This window comes from Cetorhinus maximus, chromosome 8 (assembly GCF_964194155.1).
Source record: "Cetorhinus maximus chromosome 8, sCetMax3.hap1.1, whole genome shotgun sequence".
NCBI lineage: Eukaryota > Metazoa > Chordata > Chondrichthyes > Lamniformes > Cetorhinidae > Cetorhinus > Cetorhinus maximus.
In genome coordinates, this window is record NC_135886.1 from 36,143,582 (window position 1) to 36,160,413 (window position 16,832).

The 16,832-nt window shown below is 43.4% G+C and overlaps 1 long non-coding RNA gene across 1 annotated transcript in view; it reads left to right on the forward strand.

Annotated features, from left to right (window-relative positions):
• Positions 1-6,110: 6,110 nt before the first annotated feature.
• Positions 6,111-16,832, forward strand: part of LOC144683266 (uncharacterized) — a 90,826-nt gene continuing 80,104 nt past the window's right edge. Inside the window, exons 1-2 of the long non-coding RNA XR_013577214.1 lie at positions 6,111-6,130; positions 6,250-6,299. This is a non-coding gene — a long non-coding RNA (uncharacterized LOC144683266). The remainder of the gene's footprint in view (positions 6,131-6,249; positions 6,300-16,832) is intronic.

Genomic DNA, 16,832 nt, shown 5'->3' on the forward strand with positions numbered 1-16,832 from the left:
GTGCGGTTAATGCTGTCTGGACGCAGAGGACATGGAAACGAGCAGGCAGCATGAAGTTGGCAGGCTGCCTGTGTTGCACTAACGGGAGGTGAGTTATCGCAATCCCCGTGCCCATTTTTGGACATAATCCAATTTAATCCTTGCCTTTTTTCCTTAGTTTCATTCCATGTTAAATTATTTTTTAGTCCTCAAATGCCTATCATTCTTAATTTCCAAGCAGTTTATGTGTCCATTGAATAAGAAATAATTGCATTTATTTCAGGACATACATCATCAGTCGACAAACTATTGAACAATATTGGCTCTCTAAAAGCTGGGAAACAATTCATTAGGAATGTACAATCAACAGCATAATTAACTTATTTATGATCTGGCAATGAAGGGCTGTGTACTGATGAAAGGTTTGGACCTGGTGAAATCATTTCTCTGCCAATCAAAGTTGCGTCTTCTAAACTTATAACAATACGTGACCTTTCCAGTAACAGAAACCGTTGCCAATCAGTTGACAAATTACTGTTGAGCTATTACCTGAAAAAAACAGACTTTCTCTGACTGAAAAAAATTGATTTATATACATTGCTGGACAAAGATAAAACAATATTTTGTAAGCAATAAATTAATTGAGGTGTGTTTCCGAATTAACAATCCAATATAATTTGGCCTTCACATTGAAATTAAAATGGGAGTGCAGAAAACCAAGATGAAGGAATGTGCCAGCTAACAATTAAGAAATACCAAACTCATTAATTTAAATTGTCAACTGCAAAAATATAGGTGAATTAGTCAATGATGGAGCAGGTTCAAGAAGTGACCACATTTCGACAAATCTTTGTTGCTGTCAAACAAAGTGAGGCAAATGCATAATATAATGGAAACATTCCAGATCTATTACTGAGGTGAGGTGAGAGTGACTGCCCTTGACATCAAGGCGGCTTTTGACTGAGTGTGGCATCAAGGAGCCCTAGCAAAACTCAAGTCAATGGGAATCAGAGGGAAAACTCTCCGCTGGTTGGAGTCATACCTAGCACAAAGGAAGATGGTTGTGGTTGTTGGAGGCCAATCATCTCAGTTTCAGGACATCACTGCAGGAGTTCCTCAGGGTAGTGTCATAGGCCCAACCATCTTCAGCTGCTTCATCAATGCCTTTCCTTCGATCATAAGGTCAGAAGTGGGGGTGTTCGCTGATGATGCAACAAGACCTGGACAATATCCAGGCTTGGGCTGTAAAGTGGGAAGTAACATTTGCGCCACACAAGTGCCAGGCAATGATCATCTCCAACAAGAGAGAATCTAACCATTACCCCTTGACATTCAAAGGCATTACCATTGCTGAGTACCCCCACCATCAACATGCTAGGGGATACCATTGACCAGAAACTCAACTGGATGAGCCATATAAATACTGTGGCTACAAAACAGGTCAGAGGCTAGGAATCCTGAGGCAAGTAATTCACCTCTTGACTCCCCAAAGTCTGTTCCTCATCTACAAGGCACAATTCAGGAACGTGATGGAATACTCTCCACTTGCCTGGATGAGTGCAGCTCCAACAACACTTAAGAAGCTTGACACCATCCAGGACAAAGCAGTCCACTTGATTGGCACCCATTCTACAAACATTCCCTCCCTCTACCACTGACAAACAGTGGCAGCAGTGTGTATCATCTACAAGATGCACTGCAGGAATTCACCAAGGCTCCTTATTCAGCACCATCCAAATCCACGATGGCTACCATCTAGATGGACAAGGGCAACAGACACACGGGAACACCATCACCTGGAAGTTCCCCTCCAAGTCACTCACCATCCTGACTTGTAAATATATTGCCGTTCTTTCACTGTTGCTGCATCAAAATCCTGGAACTCCCTCCCTAACAGCACCGTGGGTGTACCTACACTACATGGACTGTAGCGGTTTGAGAAGGCAGCTCACCACCACCTTCTCAAGGTCAATTAGGGATGGGCAATAAATGCTGGCTTGTCAGCAATGCCCATATTCCTTGAATGAATAAAAAATTACTGATACTCATTAAATTTTTAGTGATTAAAAATGATTAAATAAACCCAGTAGATATTTAAGAAGTGTTATCACTGCAGTCTATATGTACTGAAAGCTGAAGGGTTTGCATCAATGTCAGCAGGCTCAAAGCTCATTTGGAAGGGCTCCTATGCTGGCTGAGTTGATAACAATACATAAAGGAGGTCCCGAGGTAATTGTTGGCCTGTGCTGAATCTGTGCTAAGGTAAGATACTTCAACTAGCCACAGCGGCCTGAGTTAAAGAGCGGGTTGCCTCCCAGTCATAATTGAAATGACTCCACATTGAATGTGAAAGGGAAATTTTAAATTGCCTATGCAGCAGAAATGGGGCAGGTGAGCAGTTAAAAGCTGTATAAATTACTGATTCATTCTCACTGCATTCCTTCCAACCACCCTTTTAAATGTGCAGTTTTTGGAGTTTCCTGTTGTGCCTGCCAGAAATAATGAAGACCTCACAAATGCAAAACAAAGTCAATAGCGCACCTAGGATCGTTTTAACTTGTTGTTACAAAATCATCCCTTAAACCACCAGAAAAACCAAATAGGATCAGCCTTTTAGAGCACTGAAGCAATACTTAAATAAGGAGTCAGCTGCAGGTAATTGGATGAAAGCCTCTGTGTGCCATTGTGCTGTTTGGATTGCCAGGAGAATTTCCAGCTCCTCAGTGACCTCCTTATGATATATTTGCCTTATTTCCCCTCACTAAGCTCCATCTGCTTATCATGGCTGCTATTACTGGCCGTTTCATTTGGGTTGAGGAGTAAAGCAAAAGGGACCTCAGCAACCAGCATAAACATCAGCTGCAGACCCTGCATCTCCTGCAATGGGACTTGCTGCTTGCTAACCCAGGGAGCAAAGGTTTGCCATTGGCAATCAAATTCACCACAAGCCTTAATTTCTTTGGCACTAGCTCCTTCCATTCAGCTGCAGAGGACATCTCCTAGTCTGCAGTGCATAGCAACATTAAGTAGGTCACCAATATTTTGTTTGCCAGGGCTAACTGGTGGAGCATCTTCTCCATTGACCTCAACAGACAACAGGAGAGGGATCAGGGATATCCAGCAGTTATTGGCTTTCCGCACAAAAGATGTGCTGTTGACTGCACAGATATTGCCATCAAAATACCAGAACACCAGCCAACAGCATCCAAGAATGTCCATTCAAAGAAACAGGATCATGCAAAATTTGAGCAAGGTACCTAGGCACTAGTCAGGATCCAAATATCATGCATGGCTCAACCACCCTCATTACAACCCCACCCCCGCCCCTCATCTCCGATCTATGACCCTTCCACCAATGACAGGATGGTTGCTGGGGTACAAGGGATGTACCCAACACCTATGGCTCATGATGTCCCACCACAATCTCATCATGCCTAAGCAACACAGGTATAACCAATGTAGTGGGACCACCTAGACGATTGTTAAGCTCACCACAAGATTTCTGGAATAGAGGTTGCAGTGTTTGAATGGGTTGGGACATCCTACATTAATACCCCACTATGTGTCTCCCACATCACAGTGGTGCACTGCATCCTGCAGGACCTTGCCATGCAAAAATACCTGAATTTGGTGTATCTATAGTAGAAACAGTAGTCATCATGAGAGCAGGAAGAACAGGGTAAGGAAGTAGCAAGAGAAGGATGACCAACTCAAAGACTTGCAACAAGAGGTATGAGGTAATTGACAATTCAGTGACCTTCTCATTCTCCTGCCATTAAAGCTTACACAAAGCCCCCCTGTATTAATAGTCATTCTAAGATCTTTCAACACTCTGATCATATTGCATTAAAGAACGTTGAATGCATTCAACTAACTCTGCTATCAATAGCACACTGACAATGCAGCCAGAGAAACTGGTACAAAACCAAATGTGAATTGAGGCGATGAACTTAATTTACAACACAATAGATGATCTCTGATATACCTCGGTCTTGAACTTCCCACTCTGACAATATATGCCGTCTTGTCCTGCAGACAGAGAGGATGAGAATTAGTGAGTGGCTGTTGAAGAGGGAAGTGGGGTTGCGCAGGACTTGTACACATAGAGCATGTGTTAAGAGCTGGAGAAACAAGGTGAAAGGAGGATGGGGAGGTGATAAATGTAAAACACAAGTGTGTGAAACATGAAATACATCCTGAGGTCTGAGAGAAGTTGTTGGTTGCAAAAACATTGGGTTATGAGAAGACAGTGCTGTTTACTGTGTGCTGTAAAGAACTCAAATGAGGAGGTGATTATGTCACGAAAGAGAAGGAGAGGGGTTGCAAGGTACCCTTTTGATTGTTTGCTGCAGGATATGACTTAGAGGAGTGAATTGTTGAGAGTTGTTGCTGAAAGCAGTGTTGGCAGGAGTTGCTGAGAGAGATGGAGAAACTAAGAGCTGTGTTCACCCTTGCTGCTCTGCTGAGATCATTGAACCCAGGTTTAACCTATATTTAACCCAGATGTTGGTGGTGATTCTACTAGCACTGACCCTCACAGCCATCAGGCCTGCTGGAGAGTCATCCCGGGTAATTTCCTTTGGGTGCTGATAAACAACACCTCCACCCTTACCCTGATCTTTTTAACAAGAATCTCCAGGGAGCCATTGGAAAACATGGTGTAGCCCTATGATTCAGTCTCTGAATGAAACCCTTCGAGCTGCATATCAAACAAATCTAGCACCAGGAAATACACTCTTGCTTGAATAAGTGCATCGCCCCTTTAAATGGGACTTAAGTGGCCTGTTAGAAATTGCAGCAATCTTGCAGCAGTATCAAAATGAAGCCTGCCAGTGATAGTCCCTGAGCCTCAGGCTGCTAATGTTTTGGGTGGGAGCCTCAGAAAGCATGGGGACAAAATTCAATAGCCCCTGAAAACAGGTGCAGGAATCATGATGTGCACCTAAATGTCAGTGAGCAGGCATGGCTGCATGTCCCCCCCACCCCGGAGGAGATAATGCTGGAAATCATTGGTGCAGCCACAATTTAGTTCATGTCCAGTAGCAGAACTGAAACCATCAAGGATGTTCCTACCTAATCTAGCTTCTCATGCCTCACTTTACCCTCACAGTGCCTTCTGATGTACAGATTACAGATTTGTAACTATATACCTCTTTCATTCTGCCCTCTTCCCACATCCCAACCTTATCCTTTTGTTCTTATGCTTTCAGATACCCAAGAACTCTTGCGTAGTTAGAAAAAGAAGAGATTGATAAAAAATAAACAACGTCACTTAATCTCACACTCCCAGCAACTAGCTCAGACACTGGCATTGCTCAAAGTTAAAGGGAATCATAGAGACGGGGTCTGGTGAGTCACCAGAAATGAGTGAGCTGCAGCCAGGGCAGGGTGAATGGATAGTGTGGGTGCCATCTCCCCACACGGTGAGGTCACATATAAGTTCTGCAGCAGAGGATTCATATGAGGACTTCAATGGGGCAGTTTACAGATAATGGCTAATGGATATGTACACAAAAATGCTTGGTGTGATAGCAGGATTGCCAGAAACCCTGGTGTTACTGTCAAGGAGCATGGAGGAAACTAGCTCTAAATTGGCACAGGGTTTCATGCAGAGCCTGGACCATCCTTTGCAACGTGCAAATGGTGGCGTTCCATCAGAACACTTCCAGACCCCACCATGGTGCAGCATCTGAGTTGTCTCAGCTTCCATTGCAGCACAAGCAGAAGCCACCCAATGTCTGAATGCTGCAGTGGAAGCTCAGTCTGAAGTCATGAAATCAGTATTCAAAGGGGGAATGCAGACTCTCACAGCAGTCCAGCAATCAGTACTCCAGCAGATTTCTAGGATTGCTGAGATACCACCTCAGGGAATTGGCAACAGCTTCACACAGCACAAACCTGCTTTCCTCTTGCTAGGTGGCAGCTTTTGTGCTCCCACCACGGCCATTCTATAAGTGCCCTTACTGTTGCCTGTCAACCAGCCAGCCCACACTGCTTCCCCGATGATGCAGTCCAAAGCCAGGCCTTCTACCCCCAGAGCTTCTTGACGGGGTCCTGCAAGACCATCTTTAGTCTCCCTCATTCAAGTCAGCAGCCTTCCACTAACAATGATGCAGCCACTGGGGTAGCACTGTATAGGACACTAGACCAGGTGAGACAGGCACTAACAGGATGCTCAAGGATAATTAGTTGAATTTTGTATGGAATATTGGATGTGTTTTTGGATAAAGTTGATATGGAATGGTTATTTTGTGATGCCTTTTATTTCAGGACTCTGGTTAAGGGGACCTGGTGATGGTCTGCAACAGATGGATGACAAGGTGTGGAAAAGATGAACAATGGTGATTTGAGTTTATATTCACAGGAACTGAAGTCGAGCGAGGTACTCATGGGCAGCCTGTCCAGAATATGGATGCGCAGCTGTGTCCTCCCTTCCCCTCCTGTTTCTCCTCTTCCTCCTCCTTCAGAGGAAATCACAGAATCCGTAGCAGCAACGGCTGTAACCTCATGATGACCAGGTTGTGGAGCATGTAACAAACCATCTCAAATCAGAATGCACACTGTGGCGAGTACTGCTAGGCTCCTCCAGAGCAATTGAGGCAGCTGAACCATTGCTTCAGCAGCTCAATCTCAGCATGATGATGTTTCCCATGGCACCATGGCTCTTATTATGTGAGTGATGGTCATGTGTTCTGAGGTTGCAGAAGGTAGTCATGAGCCGGGTGTAGAGTAGATAGCCCTTGTCATTCAGCAGCCAACCTTTGGTTTGACATAATGGCTGAAAGATTGATGGAACAGTGGACTGGTGCAGAATGAATGCCTCACGACTGCTGCCTGTATAGCAGCAATTCACCAGCATGATGTGCTGGGTGTGGTCGCAAACCAACTGCACATTGAGTAAGTGGTACCCTTTGCAGTTTTGGTGCATCTCACCATTGAGATGTGGCATGTGCAAAGTCACCTGTGTGCAGCTGATGTAACCTTGCACCACGGGGAAGCTCACTATCCTGGTAAAGCCACATGTGCAGTCCCCTGCTTCTTCTCTCTATTCAGAAAGAACATAATGAACTCCCTCTCCTGGCAGAAAGAGCCTCAGTCATTTCTCTGATGTGGCAATGGATTAAAAATGGGGAGACATGAAATACGTAGCCTGCTTCAGCCTGAAAGGCTCATGACATGAAAAAATTCAGAGACATAGTCATCTTCACAGTCACTGGCAGTGCAGTCCTCACACAACTCTGAAGCTGCAGGTCTGGCTGCAAGAGTTGGTAGAGTTTTGTGAGCACATACTTTGTGAATCGTGAACAGCACAATCACTGCTCCTGGATAAATTGGAGGTAAGAAAAATGTTCCTGGAAGACCTGAGCTGGGCAAAGCCTCCTGCTGAGTGCCAGTCTCCTCTTCATCCTCCTCCCTCTGTGAGTAGCTAGCCTTCTTATTTGCTGTCTCTGCACCACCTTCCTCTCATGCTGCAACCCGAGGGATCTGTTACTATGGCACCCATGACAGAGACAGTGCTACTACAGCCACAACCAATACATTCCCCATGTGCAGCGTCACTCCCTGCAAAATTCACCAACTGTAAGTAACTCCTTAAAACTCCCAGCAAATCCACAAACTCAGTCAGTACCAATGGAAAATAGTCAGCACCAATGGAAAATAGTCAGCAACTAACATGCAAGTTGATGATGCTTCTTGTAGGGGTATCTTCCTGCTGCTGAACAGAAGTTTATTCATGTGGGTTTAAGAGAGGGTGTTAATTAGAATGGTGAGGTCCAAATGGCAGTGTGGCATCAAATTAGTTAGACTCTTGACTGACATCACAACCTACAAACTCTGCATACCTCCGATGCATGCTCATAAAACCAGCACTAACATTGTTGTAGAGTAATGAGTTAATAGATATGTTAATGAAACCATGCTGCTATTAATGATGTAAGTGTGACATCAGCAGTCAGATGACCGAGAGGCGTCATGAGAGCTAGGTGCAGAACAGTCTGTGTCCTGAATACCATATGTTTATCCTGAGGTCTTTGTAAATAGTTCTTAATAAATTGTTTGAAGTTAAACTATACTGACTAACTTAAGTCTGTCCAAAGGAAGCAAAGCCTCATCAATGTTTGGAAAGATTAGAAAGCATGGTAGTAGTGAAACCTCACTAAAGCTCAGCAATAACATCGAAACAATCCTTACCCAGGTGGCATTCACCGCAGGCCACACTGGGTGTGAGCGGTGTAGATGCCATTTTGCTACTAAGCCAAATCTTGCAGCCATAACCTATAAACACACGTTAGCATCTTGTACTAGGGTCAGAATGTACAGCAGATAAATAACTGGTGACAAACAAATTGGAACTCGAAGGGTGCAAAACATTTTTAAAATTGAAAATAGAGATTGCTTTTGGCTTGAAACACGCCTGGGATGGATTGGATAGCCATTGTGATTGTTCCTCCACAAAAGGAGAGAATGCACGTCAATGTCACATATGAGAAAAATGACAGCTGAACGTCAGCTTCTATTAATGCCATTATATTAGTGTCACTTCAGAGTCTGATATGAGAAACTTCCACTTAAAAGTTATTTTGGTCCATGTACCACGTATTTGATACATCTGTTTGTTTCTTGTTAAATTGATAAGAGTATGCTATTTTCTTTCTCAAGTTTTACTTTTTAACAGAACATGGCACAAATGCAACAATAAAATAATACCACACTCTATAATTTTTGTTCCATTGTAAGGATAGCATAGTTGAAATAGATGTTGCGAAGGGAATGATTAAATGGATTTGCTGAGGCTACTGGTGGGGGGTTTTAATCTGAGACAATGGGTGGGATTTAATGTTGGTGACTGTGTTTGCCTCTGGCTGGAGAACTGGCGTTTCACCTCCGTTGGGGAAGGCCCTCTGGAATTAGGTGCCCATTAGATATTTAACTGACCAGTGAGGACCATGGCCAGATTTAGGAATCTGGGGGTAGAAATCCCATGTCGTGAGTGCTGCTGGCCAATCAGAGGCCTGCAGTTCTCCCTTGCTCATCAGCACCACTGGGAGCAATGGCTGCTGCCAGTAATGCACCCACCAAAGGCCTAGATTCAATGAGGGACCCAGGCTACAGGTGAGTGAGGATAGGGTAAGGACCGTGGGAAGATGTCGCTGGCTGGTGTGGGGGTTGGGAAGGGTCGGAAGAAAGGGAATCAGGGGCTCTCAGTGGGCTCCCCACCTTGCCAATACTGTGTCCCTCCATCAGGCGCTGAGTCACTTAGAAAAAGGACTACCCCCAAGAAGCCAGGGCTTAATTGGGAGGGGGTGAAATGGTGGAATCCCAACCATGCATCCTCCCACCTGAGCTGCCCCCAAACTATCCACCATGGGAGGCATTAAATTCCACCCAATGACTCTGTTGCTCTATACTTTTGAAGTTGGTTTCTTGTAGAATTACCAGATCTGGTTGGATGTACTCCTGGAGGTTTCATTGATGATTCCAGGACAAACTTGGATAATTGACAACCCTAGTTCTTGCCATTAGCTAAGACACCAGGAATAACACCCTGCTCTTCTTCGAAATAGTGTCACGGGATCTTTAAATCTACCGGTGCAGGACCTTGGCTTAATATCCCAAAAGGCCCCTGAATGTGCAGCACAACCTCAATACTGCACTGGAGTATCAGCCTTAATTTTTCTGCTCAAGTCCTGAGTGAACTTGAGCCAAACCAAACTGGATGCTCGCAATCACACAGCCATTTAATTAACCTTAATGTGAGTCTTAGGTAGAATTTTCTGTAATGCACAGTAAATGTGACTGCTGCCACATTTATGGGCACTTTTGATCAAACAAGATTTCTTGCTGGTCAAAGCGTAGTTCTTCCATGACGTGGATTAATCACACACCTGGTGCAGAGGCATAAATGTCAGGAAGGCCCAAGGTTTTGTCTCTGGTGAATGAATTCATCTCAGTCAGAAATAATATACAAACGTTTTCCTATAATATCTCTGGGTTAGAGAAGGGTAAATGGCAGCCAGGATTCCAGCACTTAATTGATTTTCAGCCACTTCTGCTGCAAAGTGCACCAGTATACAGGTCAATTGAGCACAGTATCAAGATCAGCAATGGTGGTCACTTGAGATGGACCACTATCATGATCTAGATTCACTCTTGAAGAATAGCCAGTTCAGCACAGTCCCAGAGGATGGCTGGCACCTGTGGAAATGTACCCCAGCACGAATCACCATATTCAAGAGAAGGCAGAAAATGTGGAAAATTGGAAAGAAGCAAAGTAGAGACCATGGGGTTGAGTTTGAAAGGTATCTAATAATTCTCAGAAAAAGCTGTGTACGCACATCAAATCAATTGTTCAGTGTAGTTGGAGGTCATGTCAGAAATAAGTTTGCAAAGCATTTTGAGTTCTCAATCACAGAATACAAAGTAATTTAAAAGATTTCTTCTCTGATAATTTTATTTCAAATTTTGAAATCTTTCTTATGAATAATCATTTTAAATAAGTGCAGTATTCACCCAAAAAGAACTCTGCTCTTCATGAATGCTACCAACCAAGCCATAGTTAATACAGAACACTTTGAAATGTACAAACTCTGCCACATGCAGAGTTTTGACAATGTCAAAGATTCATTTTGTGGTCCCATAGGTGCTAAAAGATTTGCCTTCTCCTGTGTAATGTTGTTAAATACACCGATCTTATTCCATATACTGACATTTCACTTGAGTATCTAGAGGAACCCTGCACTGTTGCCGAATTTAACAACAAGGCGCAAAAATGTGTCCAGTTCTGGCTGGGCCATGTATAGACTGTCCATGGACACGATAAGAAGACTTGAGTATCATTGAGAAAAGACACATGCCAAAGTTTTTCAGCTTGCCCTCATCAGGACATTTGCAAGAAGGTAATGGGAACAATAAGTGATACTTTATGAGAAAAGAGTGGCTATTGGTTAGCAAGTGGACTCTGATTGGTAGAGGCATTGCCATGGAGAATACACTTATTAACTGATGACTGACAGTTAACTGCCAAGCTTTGTTTAAATTCAAACCAGGTAGGTTGACTCTGATTAGTCGAAGCATTGCCCTGGGGAATGAACCAGAGTTTAAACAAAGCTTGGCAATTAGCTGTCAGTCAACAGTAAACTGGTGCATTCTCCATGGCAATGTCTCTACCAATCAGACTCCATTTGCCAACTAATAAGCACTCTCTTCTCATGAAGTATCAATTGTTGTTCCCTTTACATTTGGTATTCTTGCGAATGTCCTGATAAGTGCAAGATGGAAAAGCTTCAATATGTGTCTTTTTTCAGTGGTACTCCAATTCTGTACTACCAAATCACATTTCACTTGTCCTGCAATGGGACTAGCAAGTGCAATACCAGGCAGAATAAAACCAGGAGAGTGTACACTGAGGTTTTTATTGCACTGCTCTGCTGATTCAGGATCCCATCACATATTAAAGGTAAAATAAATATCAGTTTCACACTTGATAAAGGAGGAAACACGCCTCTCAGTTCTTGTAAGAAATGAATTAGTTGTCAATATAGATATGTTGATTGAAACAGTAGAACTTGGTAGAAGGTCATTCACTGGCAGTTATTTTTAAAAAAACTAATGGAACAGAAACTGGCCTTCAACTACCAGATATACGTTACAGCAGGTGGTGGAAAATCAGAACTCAAAATGCTTTGCAAACTTATTTCTGACATGACCTCCAACTACACTGAACAATTGATTTGATGTGCGTACACAGCTTTTTCTGAGAATTATTAGATACCTTTCAAACTCAACCCCATGGTCTCTACTTTGCTTCTTTCCAATTTTCCACATTTTCTGCCTTCTCTTGAATATGGTGATTCGTGCTGGGGTACATTTCCACAGGTGCCAGCCATCCTCTGGGACTGTGCTGAACTGGCTATTCTTCAAGAGTGAATCTAGATCATGATAGTGGTCCATCTCAAGTGACCACCATTGCTGATCTTGATACTGTGCTCAATTGACCTGTATACTGGTGCACTTTGCAGCAGAAGTGGCTGAAAATCAATTAAGTGCTGGAATCCTGGCTGCCATTTACCCTTCTCTAACCCAGAGATATTATAGGAAAACGTTTGTATATTATTTCTGACTGAGATGAATTCATTCACCAGAGACAAAACCTTGGGCCTTCCTGACATTTATGCCTCTGCACCAGGTGTGTGATTAATCCACTTCATGGAAGAACTACACTTTGATCAGCAAGAAATCTTGTGTGATCAAAAGTGCCCATAAATGTGGCAGCAGTCACATTTACTGTGCATTACAGAGAATTCTACCTAAGACTCACGTTAAGGTTAATTAAATGATTGGGGAAATCAGTTCTATATATATGCACAGCACCCTGACTGTAACATTTGGTTTTTTGTGCCTAATTATAAAATTTAATTTATTTCCAAAAATTCCCTGAGTTTGTTCTGTCTCCTTCCTGTCACACCTATGGATTTCTTTCCCTCAGGTTTCTGAACTCCTTGCAATAGATTGCCACCCATGACTCATCACCATGGTGCAGACCTACAAACCAGAATGGCTCTGGGTTCACTCCTTGGTTTAGGATGAGTTAGCTCATTCTTGTTGAATGCCAGTGAGCATACTGCAATTAGCCTCAATATCCATATACTACAGATCCTCATCATTATAATCTGACCCCATTGGAAGCACACGTATTGCCACTGGATTGAATGTCAAACTGATTCAGTACACTTATAATGGACCCTATAGTCCCCCCAAATCCTGTCAACACTCACTGCCAGGCTCATGTCTAAAGAGCAGGCAATTTTGGCAAGATATCGGGGGACCATAGAAAAACTAAACATTTACAACACAGAAAGGGGGCCATTCAGCCCATTGTGTCTGTATTGGCCAAAAAAAAAGCTACCAAGCCTAATCCCACTTTCAAGCTCCTGTTCTGTAGCCCTCTAGGCTACAGCACTTCAAGTGCATGTCCAAGTACATTTTTTAAATACAATGAGAATTTTAGGCAGTGAGATCCAGTACTCCAACACCCTCCGGTTGTAAAAAAAAAATTCTCCGCAACTCCCTCTAATCCTTCCACCAATTATACTGTTGTCCCTGGGGTCAATGTCCAGTATAAATCATTGATTTCAGTACATATTAAGTGTGAAAACAGGAAGAAAAACCAAAACCCTCACAGACCAACTGCTATTATTTAATGCTAACCTTCCACAATCTATGTATATTATTCATTTATTATTAACTTGCAGTGAATGGTGCAATTGCAATGACTTCCTTGCCAAGCAAGTGTGTTAGAAATCTGGAAAGTCTAAACCAGGTAAAATTTGTATTTAAATTGGCACAAATGAACTCATATCATTGACCCCTTACCTCATGAGGGACGTATTTGTTTCAAAAACACAATTGTTGCTGACTAATTTGTTGCTGCTGTCTATCTATTCTATTCTGCTGCTAATATAAATTCTGTCACATCTAATCCAAACTCTTACTTGATCCCTGAGGAAAGAATTTGCTTTTAACAATTTAACAACATTAATCAACTTCAGGACCTCCCAAAGCACTTTTACAACTAATATAGTACAGTCATTGTTGTAATGTAGGAAATGTGGAAGGCAATTTGCACCCAACCAGATCCCATAAATAGTAATGAGATAATGACAAACTAGTCTATTTTAGTGATTTGGGTTAAAGGGTAAATATTGGCCCTGATACTAGGGAGAACTCCCCTGCTCTTCTTCAGATAGTGCTATGGGATCTTTTACGTCCAACTGAGATGGCAGAAAGTACCTTGGTTCAACATCTTGTGGAGTCATTACAATATGGAAGGAGGCCATTCTGCCCACTGAGTCCATGCTGGTTTTCTGTAATCCAAAAAGTTGGCACCCCTGACAGTGCTGCACATCTTCAGTACTGCACCAAAGTGCCAGTCTAGATTGTGCCTTTGGAGTGGGATTTGAAACCCTGACTTTCCGGTGCAAAGTTGAAAGTGCTACCACTGAACCAACACTGACACAATAACAATTAGCCTTGAATTGACCAATGAAGGAACTACAATACAGCATGCACCAGATTAAGTTACAGGTGGTTAGCAACAGAATAACGCAGCGTGGATTATATAATGCAGTACTCCGATCATTACAAGTAGCGAATTCCTCAATTTAGAAATAGAATTCACTGAACTTGCAGTTTATCTGTTCAATAGTTCATCATTATACAATATTAGTATATCCACAGCCCAAGAATACAACAAGAAGAACTTGCATTTATATAGTGCCTTTAACGTTGTAAAACATCCCAAACTTCGCAGGGGTGTTATCGAACAAAAATTCACTATAGCCACGTAAGGGAATAATAGGAAAGATGACCAACAGTTTGTTCAAAAAGGCAGCTCTTAAGGAATGGTTTTAAGGAGGAAAGAGAGACGGAGAGATGTAGAGCTTTGGCAGGGGGGAATTGCAGAGTTGGGACTGAGGCAGCTGAAGGCACAGCTGCCAATGGTGAATGGGGGATGCACAAGAAGCCAACATTGGAGAAGGGCAGAGATCTTGGAGAGTAACAGAGCTTGAGGATGTTACAAAGATAGGGAGGGAAAAGGCCATGGAGGGATTTGAAAACTAAGATTAGAATTTTAAAATTGAGGCATTGCTGGACTGGAAGTTAAATTTTGATCAGCGGACACAGGGATGATGGGTGAATGCTGCTTGGTGCGAGTTAGGGTATGGACAGCGGAAGTTTGGCTCAGTTGAAGTTTATGAAGCGTGGAGTTTGGAGACTGACCAGGAGAGTGGTGGAAGATTTAAATCTAGAAATAATAACAGCTTAGTTGAGGGTTTCAGCAGCAAATGAGCTAAAGCACTGTTGAAATCTGCAATGTTACAGAGCTGGAAGTATGTGGTCTTGATAATGGGCCAGCTATGTGGTTGAAAGCGCAATCTGGGTTGACACTGGAAGGTTACAAATTGTTCAGCCTCAGACAGTTGCCAGCGAGATGGATGGAGTCAGTGGTGAGGGATGGAGTTTGTGGCAGAGATGAAGGCAATGGCACTTTCAGTTCTATGAGAGAAAGAGCTGAGATGAAACAGAGGAGGGCAAGCTGTTTGAAGAGGGAGGAAGAGGAAGGAGGGAAGAGCTCTTAGCAGGAGGCCATATTCACTCAGGGTCTCCAGGGACTAATTTTTCTCCCTCACCCAAAGACAGGTACAGCACCTAAAATGCATTCAATTCACTTGAGGAGGTGCTGACTGGAATCTGTTGCCTGCAGCCTCAGAGTAGGGCAAGGATGACACTGTCAGTGGCTCTGAAGGTGATTGTGGCCACAAAATTTTTCACATCAACCTTTTTCCTGTCTGAAGCAGGGACATCTCCAAAATCTCTCAGTAATTCATCATCCAATATCACACAGGGGAGGAAACTGATGCACTGAGAGGGAAATGCACTGCCTCCTCTCTTTCCACAGAGAAGCAAGCAAAGAGTGCACATGGTTTTACTCAGATAATGGGCTTCCCTATGGTGCAGTGTGCCATTGACCACAGACACATTGCTTTATGGATGCCACATAAATTCAGAGATGTATTGCACCCACTAAAGGTTTAATTTCCTCAATGTGCAGCTGGTGCGTGACCATGCTCAGTGTGTCGTGCATGTCAATGCTCAACATGTTGGCAGCAGACAAATATCTTTGTTCTGTAACAAAATGCTTTGCCATCCACATTTGAGCCAATATGAGAGATCTGAGGTTGGCCGCTCATGACAAGAGCTATCTGCTGACCACCTGGCTTGTGACACCAGTGCTCAACCCAAGCGCATGAGGGCAGCATGCATATAATGAGAGCCATGCTCCTAGGTGAAATGTCATTGAGCAGACTAATAGTGGTTAAGCAACCCTTTTATTGCCTTGATCATTCTAGAGAAGCAGTACTCAGTCGTGGTTTGAGGACAAGGAAAAGAATGAGGAGGAAGAAGAGAGGAGAAGAGGAAGAGGTGGAGGAAGGGGGAGAGGAAGCATCCCTTTTCAGGCCAGGCTGCCCATGATTGGCTCACCCAACTGTGCTGTGAGTGAATTTAACCCCAATTTCCCATTCAGTCCCACATTTTACCCTCCCTGTGTTACAGATTATCATAGTATGCTCTTGGCCACAATGCTGAGACAAAAGCAACTGGAACGACCATTCCAAACCAACTTTATCAAACAAAGCAGGACAAATCCAATCAGGCCAGTTACCACCCTATCAGTCTACTTTTGATCATCAGTAAAGTGTTGGAAGGTGTCATCAACAGTGCTATCAAGGGGCACTTACTTAACAATAACCTGCTCACTGACATTCAGTTTGGGTTCTGCCAGGGCCACTCAGCTCCTGACCTCATTACAGCCTTGGTTCAAACACGGACAAAGGAGCTGAGCTCCAAAGGTGAGGTGAGAGTGACTGCCGTTGACATCAAGGCAGCATTTGACAGAATGTGGGATCAAGGAGCCCTAGCAATACTGGAGTCAATGGGAATCATGGGGAAAACTCTCCGCTGGTTGGAGTCATACCTAGCACAAAGAAAGATGGTTGTGGTTGCTGGAGGTCAATCATCTCAATTCCAGGTCATCACTGCAGGAGTTCCTCAAGGTAGTGTCCTAGGCCCAATCATCTTCAGCTGCTTCATCAATGACTTTCCTTCCATCATAAGGTCAGAAGTAGGGATGTTCGCTGATGATTGCACAATGTTCAGCACCATTCGAGACTCCTTAGGTACTGAAGCAGTCCATGTCCAAATGCAGCAAGACCTGGACATATCCAGGCTTGGGCTGACAAGTGGCAAGCAAACTTTGTGCCACACTAGTGTCAGGCAATGACCATCTCCAA